Here is a 25682-nt window from a genome sequence, read left to right as displayed (position 1 = left end):
ACGCTTGGGTACTGACACTTAAAAGGGTATTTGAAATGTTTTGAATGTTAAGAATACATCCGGTAGCATTAATTATATGTGAACTTTTATGATTTCCATTTCCATTTTTAAAAAGCCAAGTAATTTTTCTAAATGTGCTGTTGTCACATACCTACCTTTTATTATTAATTATTATCAATACAAAACTAACCCAGGACACTATTTCTTGAACCTCTGGAGCTCATATTATCTTCTTTCATACCAGTATATGTGCATGATTAAACTGTGGCTTTGCAATGGAGGGCCTTCTGCCTGAGTGGTAGTGTCATGAAGCACTCTGCCTTTAGGCTGTGATGAATGAGGTGTTTATGACATCATATATAAAACGTACTCCATGACATCAGGAGCTGTATGTTTTGGGAAAGGTGCAATGTGTACTTTATTTCTTGATAGAGTGAGCAGTACCATATGTGGAAGGGGTGTAGCCTCAGACCACAGCCCTACCCAGCCTTGGTGCTTCTTGATAAAGGGTACATCAAGACTAGCTAGCTGCTCCTGCCCTGTTCCAGAGACACAGCTGGGCAGTTGCTGGTGTGCCTTGGTTGGTGGTGACTATTTTTGTGCCCTCTCCACTTTTGCTGCCCTGGTCACCACCCCTTAGTGTTTCAGGTGGAATGCAGGAACTGGTGGTCTGTTTGCCTCATCTCCAATCCCTCAGCCCCTGCCTCTATTCCTCAATCTCATGCACTTGGGTGGTTACAGTCTTATATTTACTATATTGTCTGGAAACACTGAAAAGAAAAATATATCATCTACTTCAAAGCCTTATTCTCTGGTTGTTTGAGATGAAAATGTAAGTCAAAGTAAGATCACTAGCGGTATAACTCGTTTCTAACCTCAACTTCAAAAATATAGTTCATTCTATACATTCTGGACAAATCAAACAATGGCTAGTTTCTAAAAGGACCAGTTATTGATTTTTAATACAAATATTGAGTTTCTATTCACATATATCTAGTCTTGATATACCAGGAAATGTGCATGCAGTTTTTCCTTGAACTAGATAGTTATATTAGACAGTTGAGCATTAAGGGCCTAATATCTCCCAGATTTCACAGCCTCCATAACCTAGTGCCTTCAAATTTGGCCCAGGTACCTAAGAAGCTCACAGACAAAGCAAAGCAATTGAGCATTTTCACCCTCTAGTCCAAAACCTATTCACTGGACATGCAGTGCTACTGTGCTATCACTGTGCAAAGGATTTTCTCTCCTTGACTTTAGCATAGTAGGATTATGACTATTGTGGTCAGCTTCAGTCCAGATCAAGTAGTATGTTTTGATTGACTAAGTGTTTTTCATTCCTTTTTTTTAATCAGTCCACAATAGGTCATTTTTTCATGTCACTGGGTACTTTTGGAAAAGCTAATTATAGCTGCTTTTTTTTTAAATTGGGATCATTTCATCCTCCAGGTTGGGTTTTTTTATTTTTTTTATTATAACAACTGCAAAATTAAATTAAGACATCACGTACAGTGCACAATCTCTGAAACAGGTCCATTTGCCTGCCATGAAGAGAAGGGCTTGTTAGAAAACACAGACATTACAACAGGGTTCAGTGCAGTTGGAATGCCCCATAAAGAAGGTCTTTTAAGATCTCTAACTTGCTATGGTTTCCAAAGCAAGTTGTCATCTCTTGCTTCTGGGTGGTGGTGGGTAGGAAACAGAACAATTTCTTTTTCTTGCATGTTTGGACAGAAGTGATGATAGACATATGATCCCTCTATGATGTAGCATATAAGCTGTTTCTCTTAGTTAGCATATGTATTGTGTAGAGAAGAAAGCAGGAAAACATTCTGGATTTTTTAAAAACACTGATCATTCTAAAAATAACCATGTTTAGTCATGTTATAATGCCACAACTAAGTTTTTCTCAGTAAAACCTAATGCTTCATAATGATGCACTTTCTAGCAAATTGTGCTTTACAAAGGCAGATGTTATATCTCCAAAAAAACAGATTCTGACCTCATTTACACTAGTGTAAATCCAGAGTAAATCTACTGATTCCACTGGAATCAACTTTGGATGTATATGGGTGTAATTGAATCAGACCTGGCCTGAGAACTTGATTAAAAAAGAATTGGAATAAAAATGTAACATAGCATCTTCCCACAGGCACACATTCAAGTGGGGCTAAGACAACCCTGGGAGGCAGAAGTAATGTGAGTTGCCAAAACACAAGCTGAATTCTCTGCCTGTGACATGAATCACGTGTTTAACTTCTAACTCAGGGGTACGCAACGTTTTTTGGCGGGAGTGCCGAAAAAACCACAATACCTACCTTGGAAGGTGCTGGATTGCCGGCATGTCAGAAAAACAAAATGGGGGGGCAGTATATGGCAGGACGTACTGCATTTTAGTATATTTAATAATCATAAATGTTGCCTTTGTTGTTGTGTACTTTTTTTGTTAAGCATGTTGCAGTGAGAGAGAAAGAAAAGAGAAATAAGAGAAAGAGGAGAGAGAGAAAGATGGAAAGAGAACCAGGCACATACACACGCACACAGAGAACCGCACATGCACACAACCACATGTGCACAAACACAGAGAACCAGAACAGATTGAGGTGTGTGTGCAGTCACTGCCAGCGTGGAGCTGATGCTAGAGCTGTGGAGCCTGGCGCAGCTGTTTGCAGCCTACCCACTGCTTGCTCCAGCTGCCCAGAGCCCAGGCTGGCTACAAGGAGCTGCGCCTGTCTCTGGAGCCCAGTCATCAGCTGTGCTGGCAATGGGGGAGAAACCTGGGGTGGCCCTTCCCCACCGCCTGCTCCGAGGCATGCATGCACGTACCAGTACAGAGCTGATGCTGGAGCCCGGTGCAGCTGTTTGCAGCCTGCCTGCTGCACCCAGCCCCAGCTCTACGTAGCTGCTGCCAACCATGGAGCCCAGGCTGCTTGCAGCAGGGCTTGCAGCTTCCCAGCTACTGGCTGGGAGCAGCCCAGGCTCTGTGGTTGGCAGTAGCTACTCAGAGCCAGGGCTGGTGGTGGCATACCGAGCAAAATGGCCTCGCATGCCATGCTTGGCATGCATGCCGGGGGTTACTGGCCTGTATTCTAACTGTTCTTCTTTTCTTTGCATTTTTGACCTTTTGGTTTCTATCCTGCATAGGAAGCTATTACTGCAGTGCTACAACTCCAGAGAGGACAACTGACTTCAGCAAGGTTCCATAGAGGGGCAGGGTGCAGGGCAGTCAGTGGGTTGTGCTTCAGGATATATAATTAAACTTCCAACAAAATCAACCAGACCTAACTAATTCTCCTGTAATTTTTTGGGGTATTATCCAAGACTCACTCTTAAAAAAAGCCCAACAATTTGCTTGCAATGCTTTAACATTTTCCATAGCTTCCTGTTTTTCCACAGCATTTTCTTGTCAAAAGGTACTGTACAACCTTCCTTTAATAGATGCAGGGAGAATTCTGGGCATGGCAGTGGAGCCCACACTGCAAAATGGGCTAGTGGAAATATGAAACCTGGGTTCTCAAGCCTCCTCAACCTCAGAGAGCTCAAACCCCCAGGTCCCAGGAGAGAGTGTCCTAACTAGCAGGCAACAGAATCACCTAGGCTAGGGACACTCGCCAGCCATCCAGCTGAAAGTAGGTTTCTGGGCAATCAAGAGCACAAGAGCCATGAAGGGAAAAAGAAGAATGAACAAGCTGGAGTATGACTAGATATCCCAAGGATGCATTTCATAGTTTCATAGCATGCTTTCTTCTAAGATGGTTTCTGGTCCTTGCTTCTTGGCCTGTTTATGCATTTTACATTAGACAGTAGTTGATAAAAAAACAGAAAGAAACCTGGCAGAACAGACTAGTACTCAGGACTCCCCAAGATGGCATCAAGCGTTCTCATGCTTGTCCTCCTTTTGGCCCCATGAGTCTTTGCTCTTGGCCACCCAGTGGCTCACCTTCAACAGGAGAGTTGGAAGGTAACACATTTCCACTCAGACTATTCTATTGCCTGGTGAGTAAGGCACTCTCCTACAAGGTAGAAGAGCTGGGTTTGAGTTTCTTCAGAGTGAGGAGGATTCAGAAATCAGTTTGGCTACTTCCAGAGAAAGTGTTCTAACTACTCAGTTATTGTGCAAAAGGTGAATATCACTTCATTCATGAGTGAGCACAGAGTGCTGCGCTTTGTACTGAACTCAGTGCTGCTGTCAATGTGTTAGTCACTCTGGATGATCTGTGTCCTGAGTTGACAGAGGTACCTGAGATACAACTCAGAGTAAAGTCTTAAGCTTTAAGAAGGAGTGGAAATCAGACTTCCCCCTGTGCCTGGTATTTTCTGTTTTGTTCTTGGTACTTGGTTACTCAGTACTTAAGTACCCCCTTCAGAGGTAGTTTATTCTCCCTATTCACTGCATAGCCCAGGCAGCCAGCCCTGTTCATTTTTTGGTATGCCTAAATAGAAGGACTTATCAATTCATAGTGTACGTCAAGGAAGCATACCAGGAAATAACAAGAACCTACAGAGATAAACTCAGGAAGGCAAAGATAAATAATGAGCTGCTCCAAGGGAGGGAGGTTAGAGACAATAAAGAGAAGTTCTATTATAAGTATGTTGGCCAGAAAAGAAAGACTATGGAAGCTGCGGGTCCACAGTTAAATAGCCATGGTAAACTCTAAACAGAGTATGCAAAGAGAAGGAGCTACTCACCAGGTTCTTTGCATCAATCTTCTCAAAAAAATTAAGCTGCAACCAGATACATAATAAAGATTATTTGGATAAGGAAGGGGACAAGCTGAGGGATAAGAAAACAAAACAGGCAAAAGAGGTTTTGATAGATCTGAATGAATTCAATTCAGCAGGGCCTGAAGAACTTCATCCCAGGTTACTGAAAGAACTTGTAGAGATGATCTTGGAACCCTTGACAATAATATTAATGAAGTTGTGGGAGGTGAGCAAGAATGGGAAAAAGACATTGAGGCCTGATGTTACTGTAATTTTTGAATGGAGCCAAACCTCTGAGTTTGCTAGAAATAGCAATAAATATGATTCTGCAATAAATAATATTTATCTAAAATCTGAGCCCTTCCCAAGCATGATTCAATTTGTATTCACAACTCACTGTGTGAGAGGATAAGAAAGTCTTATTTTCCCCTTTTTTTTTTTACCAAAAGGGAGCTAAAAAACAGAAACTATGTCAGTTTCAAATTAGCTCCACACTCACTTAGACATTGATGTAAGGGGGGCAGATATTCAAAAGAACACAGTGCAGTTTACCACCTCACTAAATCCATCCATAAATGTCTAATCCAAGATGTTGGGTTTATGCTGTGGAACACTTTTAAAAAGCAACCTTAGAGGCCATTTTTTGATAATAGAGCCCTATCCAACTTGGTCAAGATCACACACAACAAATCAGGAATTGAACCTAGCTCAGTCTAGTGCCTTAACAGGAGACATTTTCCCCAAGAAGTGAAATAGAGCCTTCTCCAGTAGAACATAATGGACTCTTTGAAAATACAGAACAATTCCAGGTCAAGTGGTGTTGCTAAAGTCAATAGAACATAAGGATTCCCCCTCAATATATCTGAGAAACATAGATTTATTCTGTGTACAATAGACAGTGTCAAAGGGCAGAAAGCTGAGTGCCAGAAAGTTTAAGTGTGGGTCCTTTTTTAAATGCGTTGTCTAATAAAACTATTACTAAGATTAGAAGCTGCTTTCTATTGTTTTATTTGAGTTAGCATTAGAGAATGGTGAAGGATCAGAAGTGGCAATGCTACATTACCGCACTACACAAAAGGCAGCATAGCAGACAGGTTTTACTAACTGATCAGGGTAGAATTCTACAGACTTTTCTGGTTGTGTGAAATAGGTATTTGATGTCAAAAGTCATTTTAATTTAGGTCTAATAGTTTGGTGTGCTAGGCTATATTGATCTTTTAGCAGGGAACTGAATGCAGACATAAGGTAATATGTCAAAGGCTGTAGGATATCCCCATCCAGGGACTAATATAGTCTGGTCTTGGATCTGAAAATTAGTGGCCTAAGGAAAAAAGGTCTACTGTGATAGGATTTGCAATGAGATGTAAAGTCACTGAGACAAGAAATGCAGGAATATTGTTCTAGAAGAGGCAGAGGCTTGGTGCGAAGAGTGGCAAGATTGACAGAGCACTTTATTAGTTATAAAGTAGTTTGATAATCGCAGATGAAAATGCAAAATATGGCTGTTATTTCATCCTTGATTATGAATATTTAATAAAGGCAAAGCTACTCACAGGCACTACCCAAATCTTTCTCAGCAGCAGAGCAAAAGAAGCATGGCAAAAGTTTGTTTCTTTGAAATGCTCCTTTCACAGATTACTAAAGAAAAAGGAATGTTTGGTGCATGTATATGGTTGGACTGACCAGATAAAAACATTAAAAACACAGTAAGAAATCTTCAGGCTCAATCGTAGGGTTCCTCTACAGGAAAAACTCCTATCAAGTTCAAAGACAGTTTTTCCTCTTCAACTACTGCACAAGAAACCCAAACCCCGTAAAACGTATTCATGAATATGGTATTAAAAATGATGATTTATATGTAAATAATTGTCAAGATACCACAGGATACGGATGCAGGCCCCTGCTTCCCGATGACATCCACTTGCCTTGTTGTAACAGGGCGGGCGTCAGTCAGCAAAATTGGGTCAGAATTCTTATCCGCTACCTCGCCTGCCACAACTTTGATGATTTAATTAAACTTGGGAGGATGGTGGTTTCCCTGACCCAAAGCTGACTGCTACTTATCAAGATGGCAGGTGCAGCCAGAGAAAAGAAAAAAAAAAAGAAAAAGTAAAAAATCCTGACGGTATCTCTCTCACTCTCATTCTGCCCGCAGGCCAAGATCTCTGGGGCTTCCCTCCTTCCCCATTTACCTTCAGGGCACTCTGGATCATGGCTCCAGTGATCTCGTGTTTTTGTGAGGGGGTTTCCGCTCCCCACTAATTGCTATCCTGCCAACTTAATTGAACACCTGCTGCAGTCAATTAGCAGGGAGCTGGGGGTTCCCCCCCACCTTTTTTTTTTGTTTCTTCTCTGAGCTCCTCCAAGCTCTGTAGACAAAATAGGTCTGCTTTCCCATTTCTGGGGATTTCAGCCCTGGCCGGCAGGCGGGTGTTTCCCCTTACTGCCAATGTCTGGGACCAGAAATAGCTCCCAGTGGCATAATTAAACCAATTCCGTTCACCCAGCAGGCTAATAAGGCTATGCCAGAGCAAATCAGGAGATCCTTTTGGAGCGTAGCCATGCTGCAATGGCTGGACAGATCTCTTCTGCTGAGGCTTTCTTTGAAGTAGGTATCCCTGACTTTTCCACAATAATCCATGTGCATGGACTCATGATATCCTACCATTTGTAGGGTAAGTTTTAGGGATGTCTATGCTGCCTCCCAACATGGGGTCTAGAAGGATATCTGTGAAGCACGCCCTGTCTATTCACCCCTGCTTGGTATGCACGAACTCCCAGAATGAGGCATTGTAGGGGGAGCACTGAGTATATAGCCAGTGCTCTAACAAAGCTACAGTGCCTCACTTCTGGGATTTGGTACATAAGAGCCACATCCAGATGAATGAACACATGCCTGTTGCGGCATCTCAAAGCAGTTTGAGGTGCTGCAGGAGGCATGCTAGGAATGAAGAAATGTTTCCTGCACTGCAAATTTGCAATGCACCCTCTAAGTTTGATACCAGAAAATCCTGGTATAAAAAAAAAAAAAAAACCCACATTGGAAAACAGCAGCCAGCAGCAAGCTGTTGAGGCACTCAAGGCCCACTGCTGTCAAAAACCACATTGGAAAATAGTGGCACAGGGCATGCTCCACTCTAGCACCCAGCCAGAGCACCTCTATGACTGCTTGGTGCCTGTTGCTCCAGCCTGCTGCTTCCTTGTACTGGAACAAATAGAAGCAGAGAAAGGCTGGCAGCAGTGTCTTGGAGCTACCGTGGACCCAGGCTCTGTCCCTGGTAAGCAGGGATGTGGGGGTGGGGGTACTGTGGGGGTGGGGGGACTGTGTAGGAGGGGTAGTTCCCCCACCTGCCCCCACAACACACAGCCCCTACCACTGGAGCAGCAGCAGCCAGCAGCAAGCTGTTGAGGCACTCAAGGCCCACTGCTGTCAAAGACTCCTGGCATCGCGCGGTACCACATGAGACCTGGGGGCTTCATGTGGCACACGCTGCTGGCCCAGCCTGCTGATGTGTTTCTTCAGCCAGCACCAAGCTAGCTCCTGCCGTCAGTCAGGGCTCCTGGCACTGCATGCAGGAGCCGCGTGCCATCCTGCCTCCATGTGCCCTGCACATCATCAGGCTAGGTTGGCTCCTTGGAGGCAGGAGGTGGCCTGGCTCAATGGTGTCCAGCTCCTGCCTGCAGTGCCAGGAACATGGGGTGAGAGCAGGGGCTGGCCTGGTCTTGCCTGAAGGCATGCCAGCAGACTGGGCCAGCTCTGTGTGCCACGCTCCTTCCCCCCGAAACCTCACATCCTCCTGCAAATCTCTCACCCTGCGTACCCAGCCATCAGGCAGGACAGGACCTTCTGGAAGCAGCCATGGCTGCAGAAGCAACTGCCACACTGCAACCCTGCCCCATGCCCACACCAGTGCTGGGACATGCAACCCTAGCCTGGGGAACCTCCTGGTCCCAGGAACCACTTGGGGGGTGTGATGGACTGGGGGGTGGGGTGGAGGTGGCAGAAGGGGGGTGTGTGTGAGAGAGATGGTGTTTGGGAATGGAGGAGCACTCCAGTTAGGAGAGGCAGCCAAAGCTGGGCTTAGAGCCTCCCTGCTCCCCTACAGCAGTCTGTGCAGGAGGAGGCCAGCCTGGAAGGAAAGGAGCTTGCCCATCTCAGGCCCTGAGCCCCAGTCAAAATCTTCCCAGGAATGATGTGGGGATTGCTAGGGCCTCGGCACAGGCGCAGGAGCAGAACAGCTGGCACTGCCCAGAGCCACAAAGCAGCGGGTGGGACAGCTGCAGCTGGATTCATGTCCTGATGCTGGGAGGGAACTGCTGCCAGGAGGGAGCTAGTGTGGGGTAGGCAGGGGCTGCAGGTCAGGAGTGAGGGGCACTGGTGGGGTTGCGGCTTGGAAGTGAGGGGCAAGGACATGGGTAGGGGCAGGGCACTGGCATCCCAGTGCTTCTCAGTGCCCCACATCCTGGTAAGCGAAGGGAGCAGGGACAGCTCTGGTTTTTGTATGATAAAAAAACCCCAAAAGCAAAGGCTAAAGTGTATAGATATTTAGAATTCATTTTGTTGTGATCATAAAGGTGCTGGTAGGCTTCCAAATTGAACCTGCTTCACAGCAGCCATTTCAAATGCAGCACAGTAATGGTACATATGTGCCCATACTTCCTTTTAGCTTGTAGCAACTCAACTCATAACCTTCAGTATAGTACCTTTGGTGCTTAAGGTTGCAAGCCCAGTAGAGGTGATCTTGTAAAGCCTAGTCTACTTTCTTAAAGAGAAGGATTAAGGTCTGCACATGCTTGCATACAGTTATCAAGTTTGCATGTGCAAATTAGGTTGATGCATTGGTACAAGGCTAGTAAGAATCTTAAGCAGCTATTATTTGCATGTGTTTTCATCTGTTTTATATGCCCAGTGATTACATGTGCACAAGTAGATGTATTATCAGGCATAGAGTTTTTTTGTACAGATAGATTTTGATGGTGTATATCCACTGGGTCATTTATGTCTTGCAGTGTAGAGAAAGCCAAACACTGGCCTTAGTAAAAAACTAAAATAATGCTAGCAGTTAGTGTGCTCTCATAACCTTTCTGCCAGAATATATCAAGATGGCCCAAAACATCTGGGTAGGAATGTACATCTTATTACTGCTCCAATTCAGCGTAAGTAATGGGGGCTGGGGATGAGTCATATTATTTAATTAGTAAATGATCTACCCCTCTGCAATATGTTTCCAGTGGTCACAATACATTGATACAAATGATTCGTTCTGTATAATGCTTTATTAAGTGCTACATAGTTTACTGCTCTGTTGCTGTACAGTGCACAAGTCTGGGACAGGGAAAACCTTCACCCTCATCCTCGTTGCCCAACATAACAGCCTCACAGAGAGCAGGATCTGGACCATTTCTAGGAAGGAACCTAATTTCTAGCCCATTTTAAAAGATCCATTGGAATAGAATCACAAGTCTGATCAACACCTTTGACCTGAAAAGGGGCCTGTTTCTGACCCCACTGAAGTCAATGACAAAGATCCCATTACTTCAATAGGATCAGAATTGGATACCATTTTATTATTTATTTTATTCTAACTAGAAGAGACTGAGGAAGCTTTGCTAATTTCTGATTTCTTAGTGAAACAGAAATCTGTTAGTTTCTCATTCAGGCGTTGGATTAGAGGTAGCATTAGTTCCATGGAGCTGATTACTCTAGAGGTTTTTTCATTTGCCTCAGTATAGTAAAGGCTGGCATATGTGGCCTCCTGGAATATCATAAAGCAAAACAAATAATACATCTGCTATAAGGATTTATTTAAAATGTAAATGGTTCTCAGAAGTATGCTTTTAGAATTAATTTCAGAGAAGAAAACAATAAATATTAACAAATGTGGATATTCTGTTTCTTCCAGCAATTGCTGTGCTTCATTGAAGTGTGGGAGAAAATATAAAAGCCCTAGCAAAGAAAATACTATATCCTTTGTTCAAATTAAAACCTTTGCATGTCAAAAGATGTAAAACTGGCCTTATTGCTTTCAGATGTTAACACATGTTTTGATGGTTAATGCTGCATTACAATGGGATTTCTATAGACATATGACAGCCACATCAACACCAAATGAATACATTACAGCTCAGGTTTTTATTACAATGAATACTAAAAAATGCTTGAGATGAAAACAAATGTTCTTTTGCAAAATTCCATAAAACTGGAGTGACCCTTGTGGTGCTGTATGGCGAAGAAAACATCACAATTATTGCTATTCTGTCTTCTAACAGTGTTTCAATGCTCAAAAAAGAGAAGAGCTCTGAACAGGCTTTCAGAACAAATATCAATAAACCAAAAAGATCCAGGTTTGCACCTTTTCTTGCCTTCCCAATTGATCTTTGCCTCTTAAATTAACCTCCTGCCTTTTTTGAAGGATGATTTTCTCCTTTTTTAAACATTTTTTTCCTCTAAAAAAGAGGCTCATTTACTATTACAATTCTCTTTGGCCTTTCTGCTTTTTCTTTGATGGTACTAGAAGCTGAATTTCACAATTTCTTTAAATTAGTTTTAGCCCAAAAAGCAACAGTACGAGCTTCCTCCTGTATATCTTGGAGAATGATTTGATCACAATTTCTGAAAAAGTGTTCAAGAATTTGATCTTTTTTCCACTTGCAGCCAAATAATACTCAGCATCAGCTTCCATTGCTGATACCCACTGACAGCAGTATACATTTGTTTGGGTTCTTCTACCTAGAGACTTAAGCAGAATGGACAAAAATTGTTAATTTAAAATACATTATTTTAAAGCACACCAAACCACTATGTGGATATCTTCATTCAGAAGTAAAGTAGCCGTAGCTTGCTTTAATTTGCTTCAACTAATGCACTTTAGATTCACACCTTTAATTAATTCAACTGAATCTCCCAAGTCGGTAAGTCCATAATATAGGACATACTGGGAAGTTTCAACCATGTTTTCTATAATCACAACAGAAGTGACTTTCTCTCATATAGCACAAGGGTCGGTAATCTCTGGCACTGATGCCAGAGCATGGCATGTGGAGTCATTTTGTTCAGTACCCCACAGCCGGCCCCAGCTTTTGGCAGGTCCCTGCCACTGGTCACAGAGCCCAGGCTGCTCATAGCAGGCAGCAGGGAGGCTGCAAGCCCTGATGCAAACAGCTTGGGCTCTGTGGCCTGCCCAGAGCCGGTGCTGCTGGAAGCAGGCAGCCACAAGGCTGCAAGCAGGCCCACTGTAAGTGCTGCCAGCAACAAGTCAAGCCAGGAATCTGGACCCTGGTGCAGCTGGTTGCAGCCTCATGGCCATCTGCTACAAGCAGTTCTGGCTCAGGGCAGGCTCCCACCACCTGCCATGGAGCCTAGGCTCTTCATAGGAGGGCTTGCAGCTCACCCCTGCAGCCTGTTGAGAGCAGCCGGGCTCTGTGGCAGCAGCAAGGGCATGCCCAGAGCCCAGGCTGCTTGCAACAGGCAGCCACAGCACCAGGGTCAAGAACCCCAGCTTGGCTGGAGAGTATTTATAAGAGGTTTTCTTTATACATAGTAAGAAATTGTAAAGAAAGTTGAAAAAAATTCTAAAACCGATCTTCATAACTAAGGTATTTCTAATTCCCAACTTCCTAACTTGATTTTGTTTTTGCTGACTATGGATAAAGGAATTGGAAGGAAAAAAGCCACCACACAGACCCCTGGATCTAAGTATATGTTCAACTTTAAACAGAAGTATGTTCCCAGATCCTACTGATATTTATGTGTTTATTAAGAGCTTCATCCAGGTAATAAAACAGAGAGAAAAAGAATTAGCAAAGATTTTGAAATTATAGTACCAGCAAAATAAAAATGCTATAAAATATTTACATTCGTTTTCTTTTAATCACAATATGCAAAATATAATCATTTTTTTCTTCCTGGAGACTTATTTCTTCGTGATAGCTCTTCAAAATACAATGTGATGGATACTCCAAGGTTAAAAAAAACCCCTCAGTAAAATGACTTAAGCTGCTTCATCCCTGCTTTAAGAAGAACAAACACACAAAAAGTATAACCATTTTGAAGCTACTCAAGGACTTAGTCTGGGAAGTTTTTGCTACTAATTTGTCCTAGTAGCTGTTAGATGTGATTACTGTGTTATATCCAAGTTCAAAATAGAAAAATTGTATTATCAATTTTTTTCCATTTTAGAAAATAATATGGTTAATAACTAAATGAAAATAATCATATGGTGGAAACTATATTTAATGTTTTCCTTTGAGGCACTGGCATCTGTGTAACAGATATAGTCTTTCTACAAGACTGCTACAAGTCAATCTTCCTGAGATATATTTGTAATTTATATGAAGTTGCTAGAAATCAGATGGTGATAAAATTATCATACAACTCACACATGCACACATACCACATAACTCTATTTTGACATGTAGATACCCTGAAACTAAAAATAAATTCAGCTCTGCTTTTGCCTGAAGAAAACAGGAACTTATTGCAGCTGGCCTACATTATTTTCCAAGCCATTCTTAGCTACACTGTACACACACCCAGCAGCTCTAGAAAGAAGCCTACAGTTGGCAAATATTAGTCATCCAATTTATGACTGAGAATGGGGCACAATAGTGATATGATATTATATAAAGCTGAACACAAATCTGAGCTTGGAAAATATTAACAACCTTTATCCTGCAACATAACCTGTGATAGACTGTTCTCAGTGTTTGAAGTATAAAGGACTTTGTGGATACAAAGGCCTTTGTGTTCCATGAAGACATACCTTTTAAAAATGCTGTTTCAAACTGATAAGTGGGTAAACTGATGCCAGGACAATTCCAATCTAGAATTTATTGAAGTCTTCAGCTCCCTTAAGAGAATCACCTGCAAGTTTAAGATGCATCTGTGCAATGAGCAAGTTAGCTGAACACAGCTGTATAAGAATATTTGAATGTGTACTTAACATAGCCAGGTTATATCCCTAGCTATCATATCTATGCAAAAAAGGCTAAATTTTTCACACGTTGGGTACTTTCAAGCAAAAGTTAGGACATAGGTGTTTGTGTGCCCCTGACTGTCTGTGTGTCTTTCTTTGAAAATGTGAGTTATGTTTCTCTTAGCTATACATTGCAGTGGCTAAAGCACTGGGATAAGTAGCAATATTGTGTATCTGGTTTCACAGCCTGATACATTGGGCATGCTTACAGTGCCTACATGCTACACGCAGGATTACTGGTATGAAGCACACTTAACCAATAGACTCCTACATCACTTGTCCCAGTTCCCAAAAATGAGACAATGTAATAGTCTTGGTTCAAGACTGAGTGAGCATCCAGCATTGATCTTGGGCTTTCTGTCTTAGGCACCTTTATGGGCATAAGCTCACTGGTGCTCAAATGTGGCCAGATCGTTTCATTTCCAGGATTTGCCAGGCCCGGAAAGGAAGCAAGAGAATGAGTTGGGGGGTTCTTCACAGCAGCACTCTAAGGCATAACACAAAGTGATGTAGATGTGCCCTTTCTGCCTCAGTTTTCCCTTCTGTAAAATGAGGATAAGACTATGTCTCCATCACAAAAAGACAGGTAATTAAATTAATGGTTTCTTTATTGTTTTAAATATTCTTAGAGAACCTTAGTGAGGAGGCAGTATAGGAATGTATATTATTACAATCAATCATGATTTAAGGTGTTTGTGCAGTTTGGGTAAAACGTTATGTCTACAAAAACAGCCTATCAGTTATTTTATACATAACCTCTGAGCTTCACTCAACACTTTCTCCTTCTGTTTTTTAATCATCCACTCCCATCTTTTTCTCAGATTGCAATTACAATGGCCAGACCAGCTCGTTTTGAAGCATCACGTCCAGTGATTTGGCCCTTTAAAATATTTCTTTAGCACCTGTCTTCTTTCCCTTGACTAGCTGTTTTGTCCAAAGCGCTATGAGAATGATTGGCTTGGGAAGTACTGCACCAATGAGTGGGCCGTAAATAACAGGTATATTATCAAGTGGCAGGGATATTCTCTTTGGTTGAATCTCACAGCTAAAGAGCGCTGGTATATTTTTTGCATTGGTTCTGGTGAACTTAATAGAAGCTTATTTGAATATTGATCACATTCACCTTACTGTAATCCAGCAAAAAATAAGATGACCGTTGTTTATAAGATCTTTTTAAAGAACTGTTTGTACCTGTTCCATTGGTAACACATCCTGCTGTATTGGAAGTCACAAGCATTAACAACAGGGAAAACTTGATTAAAGTGGCAAAAGTTATCAGAGAAACTTAACCTCTGCCTTCAGATAAATAGCCTTGAAAAGTGCTGTGATCCAAGCCCCTTAATTTCTGTCGAACTAGTAGGGACAAAAAAATCCAGCACTGATGGCCCTCTGCTAAGACAGCCCCACCTGCTGCAGTCAGGAATAAAAGTTCAGAAACTGTCTGTTAGCATATCCTAGTTGGCTTCAGCTGCTGAGATAGAGTTGATAAGAACTGTGGCAAGCTCAAAGACCTTGGTGGGCTAATAGACACAGCTTGAAATATATAAAACAGGGGTGTTCAACCCCTAGTCCATGAGGCTCATCACAGGTCCAGAAATGGCAGGGGAGTAGTGAGAATTAACTGTGGATCACTGGTTTTTCTCTGTTCTTAATAGGGAAAGAAAATAACATAGATATTGTGACTTTCAATATTTTCTTTGTACAATTTTATTTATTCCTTGTTTACATTTGTGATACCAGTAAAAGGAGTTGATAATTTTACAGTAGTATATGACTGATGTTGTAGTCATGATGGTCTAGAATTAATTGCTGCCTATACACGAGCTCATTGGCGTTCTAATTCGAATGCATCAGAGCAGACTCAATTAATCGATTCAACAAGTCCGTGTTCTAATTAGAACACTATAGCGTTATCTCATGGTCACATGTATTAAGCCCTCGCGCATTTGAAAATGGCTGTCGGACACTATCTAAACCTCGTCAAATAAGGTTTAGATAAAGCAGGAGTGGGCAAAATGCAACCCACGGGCTGGATGCAGCCCACCAGGCCATTCTATTTGGCCCACGGGGCCCCTAAAAAATGTAGAAAATTAATATATATCTGCCCTGGCTGCCTGTCATGCGGCCCTCAATGACTTGCTGAAACTTAGTAAGCGGCCCTCTACCTGAAACAATTGCCCACCCCTGAGATAAAGCATCCCCCAGCCACTTTTAAACATGCGGGGGCTTAATACATGTGACAGTGAGCCATTTTAATTAAAATGCCTCCTTGCACCCTGAAGCATGTGTATAGGCAGGTAATGAGAATTAATAAAACTTATGCCAAAGGCAAGGATTTCTTAGAATATCTTTTATTGGACTAACTGTATAGTTAGAATAGAATTAGATAAGCTTTCAAATGCAAGACACTTTCTTATTTCATTATTAGTCGCTGAGGCAACCGTAACGACAAGTGCCCCACAACAGATCAACAGATGCGGCTGGTCTTTATAGTAAACTCAGAGAGGTTGCGCATTTTACTCTGCAAAAATCCTTACATAGTCTGTATAGCACAAATGTCATAAGCATGCTGTTAAAACTATCTGTTTATTCTGCACTGGCTGATGCTTGTGAGAGACCTTCAAGATTCATTCTGGATATAATAAAGGAATTACCCTATGCTTCTAACAGCTCACCAGTGATGTGTGAATTTTGGAAACAGTACTTCCTGTTTACAGCTGTTTGGTCTGAAGTGATGGTCAATAAAATGATAGTGATAAGGTGAATTTTAGAGTTTCTACAAACTCCTGGAAGGGAGTCTTGTGGAGGCCCCACCTCAACCCCCTACTTTTGCTTACGCTGTGTTCTCAGTTCCATCTGGACAAATGGGACAATCCTCCATCTGCAATTTTTTTTTAACATAACAACCACTCTTATCTTCAAACATAATGAATCCCAGTCTTGTGAAAATGAGAGCGCAATGCTAGGGCTTAAAATGTCCAAATATAGCCAGAGAATCCAAGCAGATGTTTCAGTATTATTTCCAAAAAAACTCCTTCCAAATCTGCAACCATTTTTCTGCTAAATTTTGTGAGAGAATCTGTATGAAATAGCCAAACCATGATGACTTAAAAATGCATTAATAGGAAGTGACCTGGAGGACAGCTGGGAACAGATATTGTTTATCTTGTCTAGAAGCAAAGTGAGAACGTATTCTTAGGATTCAGCATGTTATTACTAGTCTCTTAGGATTTTAGAAGCAGTCAGTTGTTTGGAACAAGGTCTTGTGTTCATGGTCCAACATTACAGACATATATATTTTTGACTAGGTCTCCTTTATCATCTCCAATATCATGTAGAAAACTCTTCACGAGTTTAGAAAAACCTTATGTAGTCTTAGAGTTTCCATTTAGGTTCCCTGCAAAAGTACGTCTCCTAACACTCCCCCCCCATCCTCCCACCAACACAACTAGATTGTTTTGTCATTCTTTCCTTTCCTCTGATCGCCAGTCCTTCCCCTTTCTCTCCACTTTGACCATAGACACATGAAGCGGTGAATCTGTGGCAAGTCAAGCCATCCCACTTTTTGAAAGATTCCTGATACAACCTCCTGAAAGCAAGGTAGCCATATCAAAGGGGTGGCAGTTTTGCCTCTGAACAGATCAGGCCTAATTTTATGGTAGGGTTGGAGTATTATTGTAGGCATGATGATTCAGGAGTGCACGAGATGCAAGGATTTCTTTGTGGTATGTTTTCCTGGACCAGCTGTATAGTTGGAAGAACTGCTAGATAAGCTTCCGGACATCAAGCTGCCCTTCCTCTGATTTAAGAAAGGGAAAGGTGTGGGCCTAAATATGTCACGCTTCAGAGGCCTGACTTTCAGTGCAGAACCAGCTTGTTTCTGCAAGTGTGAGGACCTGGGCACAGAAACAAGTTATTCTGAGGTACAAAAGAGCAAGGATTTGCAGCATGTCAGCTATTCTTCGGTAACTGTTCTATTTGTGCTCTCTCACCATGTGGTAAATGAAACCTAGCTCTTTCGCTGAGGGCTAAAATGCCATGAGTTAGCTCTCATTTGCTGGGAGGTCAGAAAGAGCATGCACATGAGCACTTACCACAGAGCTGCTGATGCAAAAGTAAACCAGCACCCCCTTTTGCTTTGCACTGCTTTATTTATTTTGTCCATCTCTCACACAAATGAAATGCATAGCCAGCTCCTTTGTACACAGCTGTCATGGTGCACTTTGCTTCAGGTCTATGTTGCAAACTTCATCTGTCTGCTCATACTAATGTAGCCTTAGTCTGCAACTCCCTCTCCTTCAGTTTTAGAGGACATGCAGACACCCAGCCTCACCCTTCTTTCTTTGACTCTTCTGTTCACAAGAAGAGCAGAACATCTTGCTGAACTGAACAAGAAATAATTTGGACTCTATTTGGACTTGGCACCTGCCCCTTCCCTCCCCTAAAAGACCAGTCATTAGAGTCAGATCAATAATGAAGGTTTTTTGTGGAGGGCTGTGGGGGAAGAAGTGTGAACGAAGAGGTTTCTTTTGTGTCTGTGTGTGTGTTGAATTTTTCCATTTTTTGACTACGCGAGCATTTTTACACATGCTCCAGGGGGAGGGCCGGGAGCACTTTCATTAGAGCGGCTCTGAGAGCCACTCTAATTAAAGCACCCACAGCATCTTGTGTATTCAGCATCCCACACTTCAAAATGGCAGCAGGGACACTTTAACTTAAGCTCTTCAATGAGCTTTAGTTAAAGAACCCCCGCTGCCATTTTGAAGCATGGGGACGCTGAATACTTGAGACACGGGGGCGGCTGGAGCATGCTAATTAGCATGCTCCAGCAAACTTGATTAATCATCTACAGGCACCCAATGAAACCAAAAAAAACCCTTTACCTGTTTGATTTATTCTCCTTTCTCTTTTGAAATGGAGACAGAAAGGTAAAAGAGCTTAAATTACCCTCTAAAAGTTTTGCTTTACTTGAAAATGGGGACAGTTTCACCAAAATGAAAATTTGTTGCAAAAATGTTCATTATGCTCAAAAAGTCATTTTCTATTGAAACATTGTACTGATAGAGATATTTTAGGCAGTTCTAGTAATCTTATATTTTCAGTCAAAAAGTTCTTCATTTTAAATTAACTTGGTGAATGAGCAATGAAAAGGCCTCCATGAAAGGAGAGGGGCTAATAAAAACATGAAATGTATTCCCCAAGGTGTAAATCAGGACATTGTGTGTACACTAATTTAAATGTAGTATCCTGAATGAGTTTATACGGTGTTTGGGGATGTTAAGAACTAAACATAGTTTGAAATTCTGGAGTGCTCCTTCGGGATTGAACTAAGAGAGCAAAAACTGAACTGAACAAGGGATTCTTGTATTTCCTCTCTCAGTTCATGCCTGCATTGGAGCGGCCTTCACTGAGACTGTCTTGGGCTCTCTCTAAACAGTCCTAAAATACAGGAGCAAGAAAAAAAGCAGGGGAGGGGGCGTTCTAAAGGATTTGGTCTTAGAAGTCTCATTGCTCTCCCTGAAGAGGAATAAATATCAATCTAAACTTAGAAGACCATGCAAGATGCTTTAGGTAGTGCCCCTTCAGCTTTGCCTATGCTGCCTAGCTGTCTAAGTTATAAAGTCTTTAGTGGAAGGACCATCCTTGTAAACTGTGTTTATAGAGGGACTATTATAATGGGACTTTGACGCTGATCAGCCCACGTAGGCACTACTGCCATACAAATAATAATAGTAATTATAATGATTGGGCTCATAGGCCCTCACATGTATTATGCAAACAACTCTATATGAACATTAATATTAAGAAAAAGACATTAAATGAATTTGACATTCAGTATACCAACAAGTTTTGCAATACATAGGCAGAATGTTGTCATGAATATGTAAAATATTATGATCATTGCCATACCTAACTAATTGCATTTGAAACAAGCTGGCCATAAAATAATTAATTAGTAGTACAGAAAGGCATCATGATACCAGCTATAAATACCAAACATAACTAATTATTTCAGACATAAAATGGTGCCAAGTAATTTTTAATGAAGTACTATGCCTGTGCTTCTTGCCACATTTTCGCATGCAACCTGTGACATCAAAGCCACTCTATTTTGTGATATTGTCAATACTAATGGATACCAATTGGAACATAAACTAAAATGAAACTAATCTAGGGTTTTCAATGTTCTTTAAGCTGTTTTGTGATTGTTGTGGAAAATGCAGGCAGCTCCTTTTGTTGTTGACATCAGAAGTGGTGGGTCATTCTGGGCCTGCTGAGTACCTTCTGAGCTCAAGCAAAAATTGATTTCCTTTTTTAAAAGGCAGCTGGCATTACAATGAATAGCTTTCTTTTGATTTTTCTTTTCCACTGAAGCATTCAGTGAATGCAGCAGGAATAATAGGCTGAAGTAAACAGTGTCAGGTTCTGTTATATCAGAAGCTCTTTTAAACCAAGCAGACAAGCTATCATCAGTGCCTGAAACCCTGTAAATGGCAGTAGAGACTGAAAATGAGTTTGTTTCCTGACAAGTGTTTTGACGACATTGTGAAGAATGGAAGGAGATGCTTTGCTAATTACTGTGGCTGCCACACGTTCAGTCATGATACTGTTTCATTAATGAGCAAATACAAACAGCCTGTGCGATGCAGTAATAGAATTAGAGCGTCGGTGAACTATATGCCAGGAATTTCAGACCCTCATAAACAAAGAAGATATGGGTAGATCTACTCAGGTTATCCATTAGAAATAAATCAGCTTTGTTTTCTACTTTGTACAGTGTTCATCTGGTTATATCACCTGGGTTGTCAAGAAGTCTGCTGTATGGAGCCCTCTGGTCTGGTTGATATCATCGGTAAGCCCTCTCTTGTGGTCCCACCCTGAGGCAGCCAGAGTCAGGAAAAGAATTTGTAGAGTCTGTCTTTTCTTTTAGATGGTTTTTATGACCTGAGGGATCAAATAGCTTTGGAAGAGTCTACCATCAGCAGGGAAAGAAAGGGTGGAAGGAGATGAATTTTCTATTAAAGTCTTTAAAAAATGAGGACTGGAATAGCAATTATTCTGCTTGGGTACAAAGAACAAAGGGAGACTAATATTTATATGACTTAAGTTTTTATACCAAACCAGTCCCTTTGAAAATGTGCTGGCTCTGGCCTCAGTGAGGCACTGGAATGGGAGACTTGCAGAGTAGCGTCTAAATCAGATAGGACATATTGTGTAGGAACAACAAGACAGTATCTTAATAAAATGCCAAAATTGGGTGGGAAATGACATTGAACTTGACCTCTATACTTTGTTTATTAGGTTTCAACACATGGAGTTTCAGCTCCATTCAGCTTTGGCTAAGTGCACAGTCAGTAGGAATGTGTTTTTACTCATGAAATGGAAGACTCTGAAAAGCCATTTGTCACCTTACAATAAGTAAACAATATACATAGATAATCTAAATAATATTTAGCTATCAGGTTTCCAAGGACAAGCTTTTAAACATAATGTGAGGTGACAACTTCCTTTTCCCACTGTAGGCTCTGCTTCCCTGCCGGTGTTAAACACTGGGAACCCTTTGCAAAACTGTGCCTGTTGAAGCCACATGGCGCCATTGTAAAAGGGCACTTCCGTTTCTTTCTTTCTGCAGCTTAATTATGTGGCGAGGACTATAGGAAACTCTGGTTCACTCACCTGTGTGATAATTCACCACTGTGTTTTAATTTGTTCTTGTTCTAATTCCCTGCCAGCACGCTTCCTCCCCCTAATTATCAGTTTCTGATAATTGGTCACTACTGGATAATTCAGAACTATTTGCATTCCCCTTGGAACGGTGAGTTAACCGGGGTTTATTCTCTCTCTCTCTCTCTCTCAATCCCAGTGCAATTTCAGGACTTGTTTTTATCAACATCCTGCTAAAGTTCATGCTTAATTGTATCCCAATGCTGTCATCCTCACTTGGAATAGAGAAAAAGACATTTCTTGGTCTCTGCCCACTTGGAATGGCCTAAATCAGGCCCCTTTCCTTGCCTTGCCTTTCATCCATGAGTCATGTGGAATTACTGGGAAAGGCCATGTATTTCTAATTATTTTTCTGATATGGAAGATGTAGAAGGAGCAGGAGATAGACATAAAACAATTCTATCCAGCCCAGAAAGAAGGGTGACCTCCTGTTTTTTACCTCTCCTGAAGATGTGGTCATCTCCTTATTTCATCTTTTCAGTCAAATCCAGGAGCTGACAAGATTTATGTTAGAGACTCTAGAATTTGAATCTTTCACTGTTCTGGAAAAATATGCATCAGCTCTTAGACTTCTGTGAATCCAAATAGAAAGGCAAGCTCATTCTTACTGTTAATGCTACTCAACCCAGAAAAGAGCATCTCATCGATAGATCGGCTTTCTCACCTGACACTAGAGAGATTCCAGTGTTTCTATTTAATCTTGTGGTATTCTTACTAAACTAGTATACATTCCACTGGAGTCCTGATCAGACAAACAAGCCAGGAGTAGATGGTGATAGTAGTACCTCACTAATAGGAATCAGGGTGTATGTAATAGCCCAGGGGTGCGCAAAATACAGCAAGGGACACTCAACAAGGGTGGACTGGGGCTGCAAGTGGGTGGGGAGTGGTACCGTGGGAGTGGGATGGGCAGGTGGGAATGGGGCCAGGATCGTGGGGTGATGATAATTGTGGGGCTGGGCCCAGACTCAAGGGAGAGCTGCAATCCACTTTCTGACCCACCCATCCTGCTCCTGGATGCTGCTCCCCACCCATCTATGCCCCCATCTCACAAACAGGCACCTGCCTGCCCACATGCTCCATCCAATGCCCCCAAGGGTTGGGTGCAGGGCGGGCTGGGCCCAGGCTGGATACAATCAATTGCACTGCTGCCACTGCACTGGACCAGGTCAGCACCCTCCTCTCCATCAACCCGCAACAGCTCACCAAAATTCCTGAAGTGAAATCTAGCCAAAATAGTTGCTCATCCCTGTAATATCCTGTTTATTAGTAGCCCACTGATACCAACAAACAGAAGCATAGACATAATCTGTATGCTAGTGTAACTTATACAAGCATATTTTTACTCCAAAAGTTTCCCAGCATAACTTTTTCTTTGATTCAGAGCCAGATGGTGTAAACCTTGCAAAGGTTTGCATCTGGCCTCTTCTTCTTTACACCAGTGTAAAGGCTAATTGGATTGGTATAAGTGTATTGTGCATCAAAGGCACTGATGCTAAGTCTCTGATGCCAAGACGAATTTGATATTTTTATTTTGGCTTCAGAAATCAGCAAGACCTTTTTGTAGCCTTTGAAGAACACCATGAAGGGAATGAATCTGATTTCTACATAATACCTGTATTCAATTTTTTTAAGTGTTTACTAATGTATCAAGTACCCCAGGGTCATATTTCTCATGCAGCTAGTGTTAAAGCAGCATTAATAGCATGCCTTTGTCATGTTTTATCATAAAAGTCTACCAGGCACTACCTGAAGTTCTGTGTAGAAATGTATGTATGATTAGTCTCTTGTTGTGGCACTTGGATCCAGTGCTCATTTGCAAAGGCAGTCCTGCTATCTTTGTGTAATTACAGCTCCTCATCCCACCCTCCTGGGTTTTAGTGCCCACTTGGTTTCCACAGATGGGAATAAATAGGAGCTGCTTGGAAGAAGAAAAACTGTTACTTACCGTAGTAACTACAGTTCCTCAGGAATGCTTTCTCTGCATATTCATGCTTCTTAGCTGCCTCCCTTCCTCTCTTCCTCTGAATTCTGTTCTCTTAATAGGACTCTTGGGTTTAAAGGAGGGAATCAAGGCAGTTTTGGTTGCATTGCCAAATTATAATGTTGGCGCTCATTCCTTGGTTCCACAAGAGGGACTTCATTAGGCCCCAGGGTACTAACTACTTTTCTGAAGGTCCCTACAGCTCTGAAATGCAAGGTGAGGCTTGAGGGTGCATCCCACAGGTGTGAGTATACAAATGATACACTTTCAAAAAGCCATGGTTTCTATGGTTACTATGAAAAGTAACTGTTTTTTAAACCCTTATCAGAAAGGCTGTAGTAATATGGGCTTATGGTCTGTGAAAGCAGTGATATATACATATATCACATTTAAGAATTTTAGATGAATGCTGTGAATAATACACACTCAGCATCCAACAAAGTACAAATCAGAGTCGCAATAGGAGGAGGATTTCATTAGGTTTTCCTCAAGTTAGTAAAAATTAGGTAGAAACTCGGCTCACTCTCCACATTGGGACATACAGAGTGATTCAGGTCACTCTGGAATGATGTTTCCAGTTGCCTAGTGACAGCTTCTGAATATAATCTTATCCAGTCATATTTTGGTAAAACTGTGGTATACTTGACATGGGATTGTGATGGTGTGGTGGTATGGGCAGGAGAAATAAAAGATCCTCATGAATTTTGCTATTTTCCCTATTCTTGAGGGAAAAACTTACCAAGCGGGTGTTTCTAAGCTCTTATGCTTCTAAACAGAATGTAATTATTGAGGAAATTAACTTCACCGCTAAAGATTGTGGTGTCATGATAATTTAGAGTAGTGGGAAGGATGTTTTCTGAGCAATCGCTAATCTTTCCCTGCCCCCTCCCACTTTCTTTTTGGTTATCACTTAATGGTATTCATTAAAGTCGATAACAGAAATTGCTTCTCTTTAAGTTTCCTACTGAGTCTCAGTTTAGTTGAGTTAAACTTTTCTTGGAACAATATATTAGTGACATGCTCAATTGACTTTCCTTATAAAAGAAATAAATCTCTTTTACAGGTTTATTCTTTGCTGCACTGGAAATGGTGAAAAATACACATGTTGCTTGTTTCTTGTTAAAATAATTGCGAACGCCAACTTTAGTTGTCAGACACAACCTTTCTCTGATGCATAGCAGCTTATTGACATCTTCTCTTCCAGGGAAGCAATGGTTACCCTTGGAGTCAAGAGGAGGTTAGCAAACAGCAAGATTAAAGCTTCTGTTGCTAGCAAACCAGCTATTTCTCATTTCTTCCTGCTTTTCTCAGTCTGCAGCCAGTAAATATATTTGACTTTCAAGATAATTGGCTTTCATATTTTTAAACTGCATGTCATATGTATTAATCATTTGATATTGACAGTGGGAAAAAAATTAACAAAACCATCTGATACATCCCAACACCATACTTTCTATTTATCCTGTTTTATAGACTTTTAGAATAGTAAATCATTAGATAGATAATTATAGGCAGTTTGTAGACTCTAGGTGAAATCCTTTTCTGATCCATGTCAGTGGGAGTTTGACACTCACTTCAATGATAGCTACATAAGGCCATATTCATTTTCTCTCGAGTCAAATTCTCTACTTGAGGTAGACCAGAGTAGGAAGTGAATGCTCTGTGAGTGATATCAGATTGCTTCCATGTAATTCCTTCCATTGACGATGGAAGTTGAAGGGTTCCTCCTGTTAACCACCCCAACTTGGGACATAGAAAAGAAACATTAAGGAGGAAAATATTAATACGTTTTAAGCTTGTTTTAAATGCATTGCTCTAAATCAGTCATATTCAGGCTTTTTCCCTTGCAGGCTGATGGGCATTACCTGGTCCAAATGCTGCCTAGATTGTGGTTATGATCCAGTGCCCAGTGCCACTGTGCTGGCCACCATCCAGCCACAATGAGGGTGGGGGCAACCCAGCCTAAGCCAGGCTTGGCAGGGAAGGAAGAGGGCTTTACCCAGCCCCATAGGGAGGGAGGGACATGACCTGGCCCTGTAGTGAGGAAGGGGCTTTGACCAAGCCCCACAGGTGAAAGGGGAGTATGGTTTGACCCTGTGGAGGTCGTGGCCCAGCCTCAACCCAGCTTTGCAGGAGAAATGGGGCATGGCCCAGCCTCAGTGGGAAAAGGGGGCATGGCTGGGTCCAAACCTGGCCCTGCAGGGTGAGAAGGGGCATGGCTTGGCTCTCACTGAGCATACAGGGCTTAGGAGTATGGCAGGAGCAGGGTTTCCATATTAACTGGTCCCCCACCG

General features: G+C 41.9%; 1 long non-coding RNA gene across 1 annotated transcript in view; it reads left to right on the top strand.

Annotated features, from left to right (window-relative positions):
- LOC109323750 overlaps positions 1-14634 on the top strand; it is a 68246-nt gene extending 53612 nt beyond the window's left edge. Inside the window, exons 2-4 of the long non-coding RNA XR_002104741.1 lie at positions 10608-11049; positions 12358-12477; positions 14501-14634. This is a non-coding gene — a long non-coding RNA (uncharacterized LOC109323750). The remainder of the gene's footprint in view (positions 1-10607; positions 11050-12357; positions 12478-14500) is intronic.
- Positions 14635-25682: the final 11048 nt, after the last annotated feature.

This window comes from Crocodylus porosus, unplaced genomic scaffold (assembly GCF_001723895.1).
Source record: "Crocodylus porosus isolate Cpor-Errol unplaced genomic scaffold, CroPor_comp1, whole genome shotgun sequence".
In the NCBI taxonomy this organism is placed as follows: domain Eukaryota; kingdom Metazoa; phylum Chordata; order Crocodylia; family Crocodylidae; genus Crocodylus; species Crocodylus porosus.
This window is presented reverse-complemented; position numbering and strand designations above follow the sequence as displayed.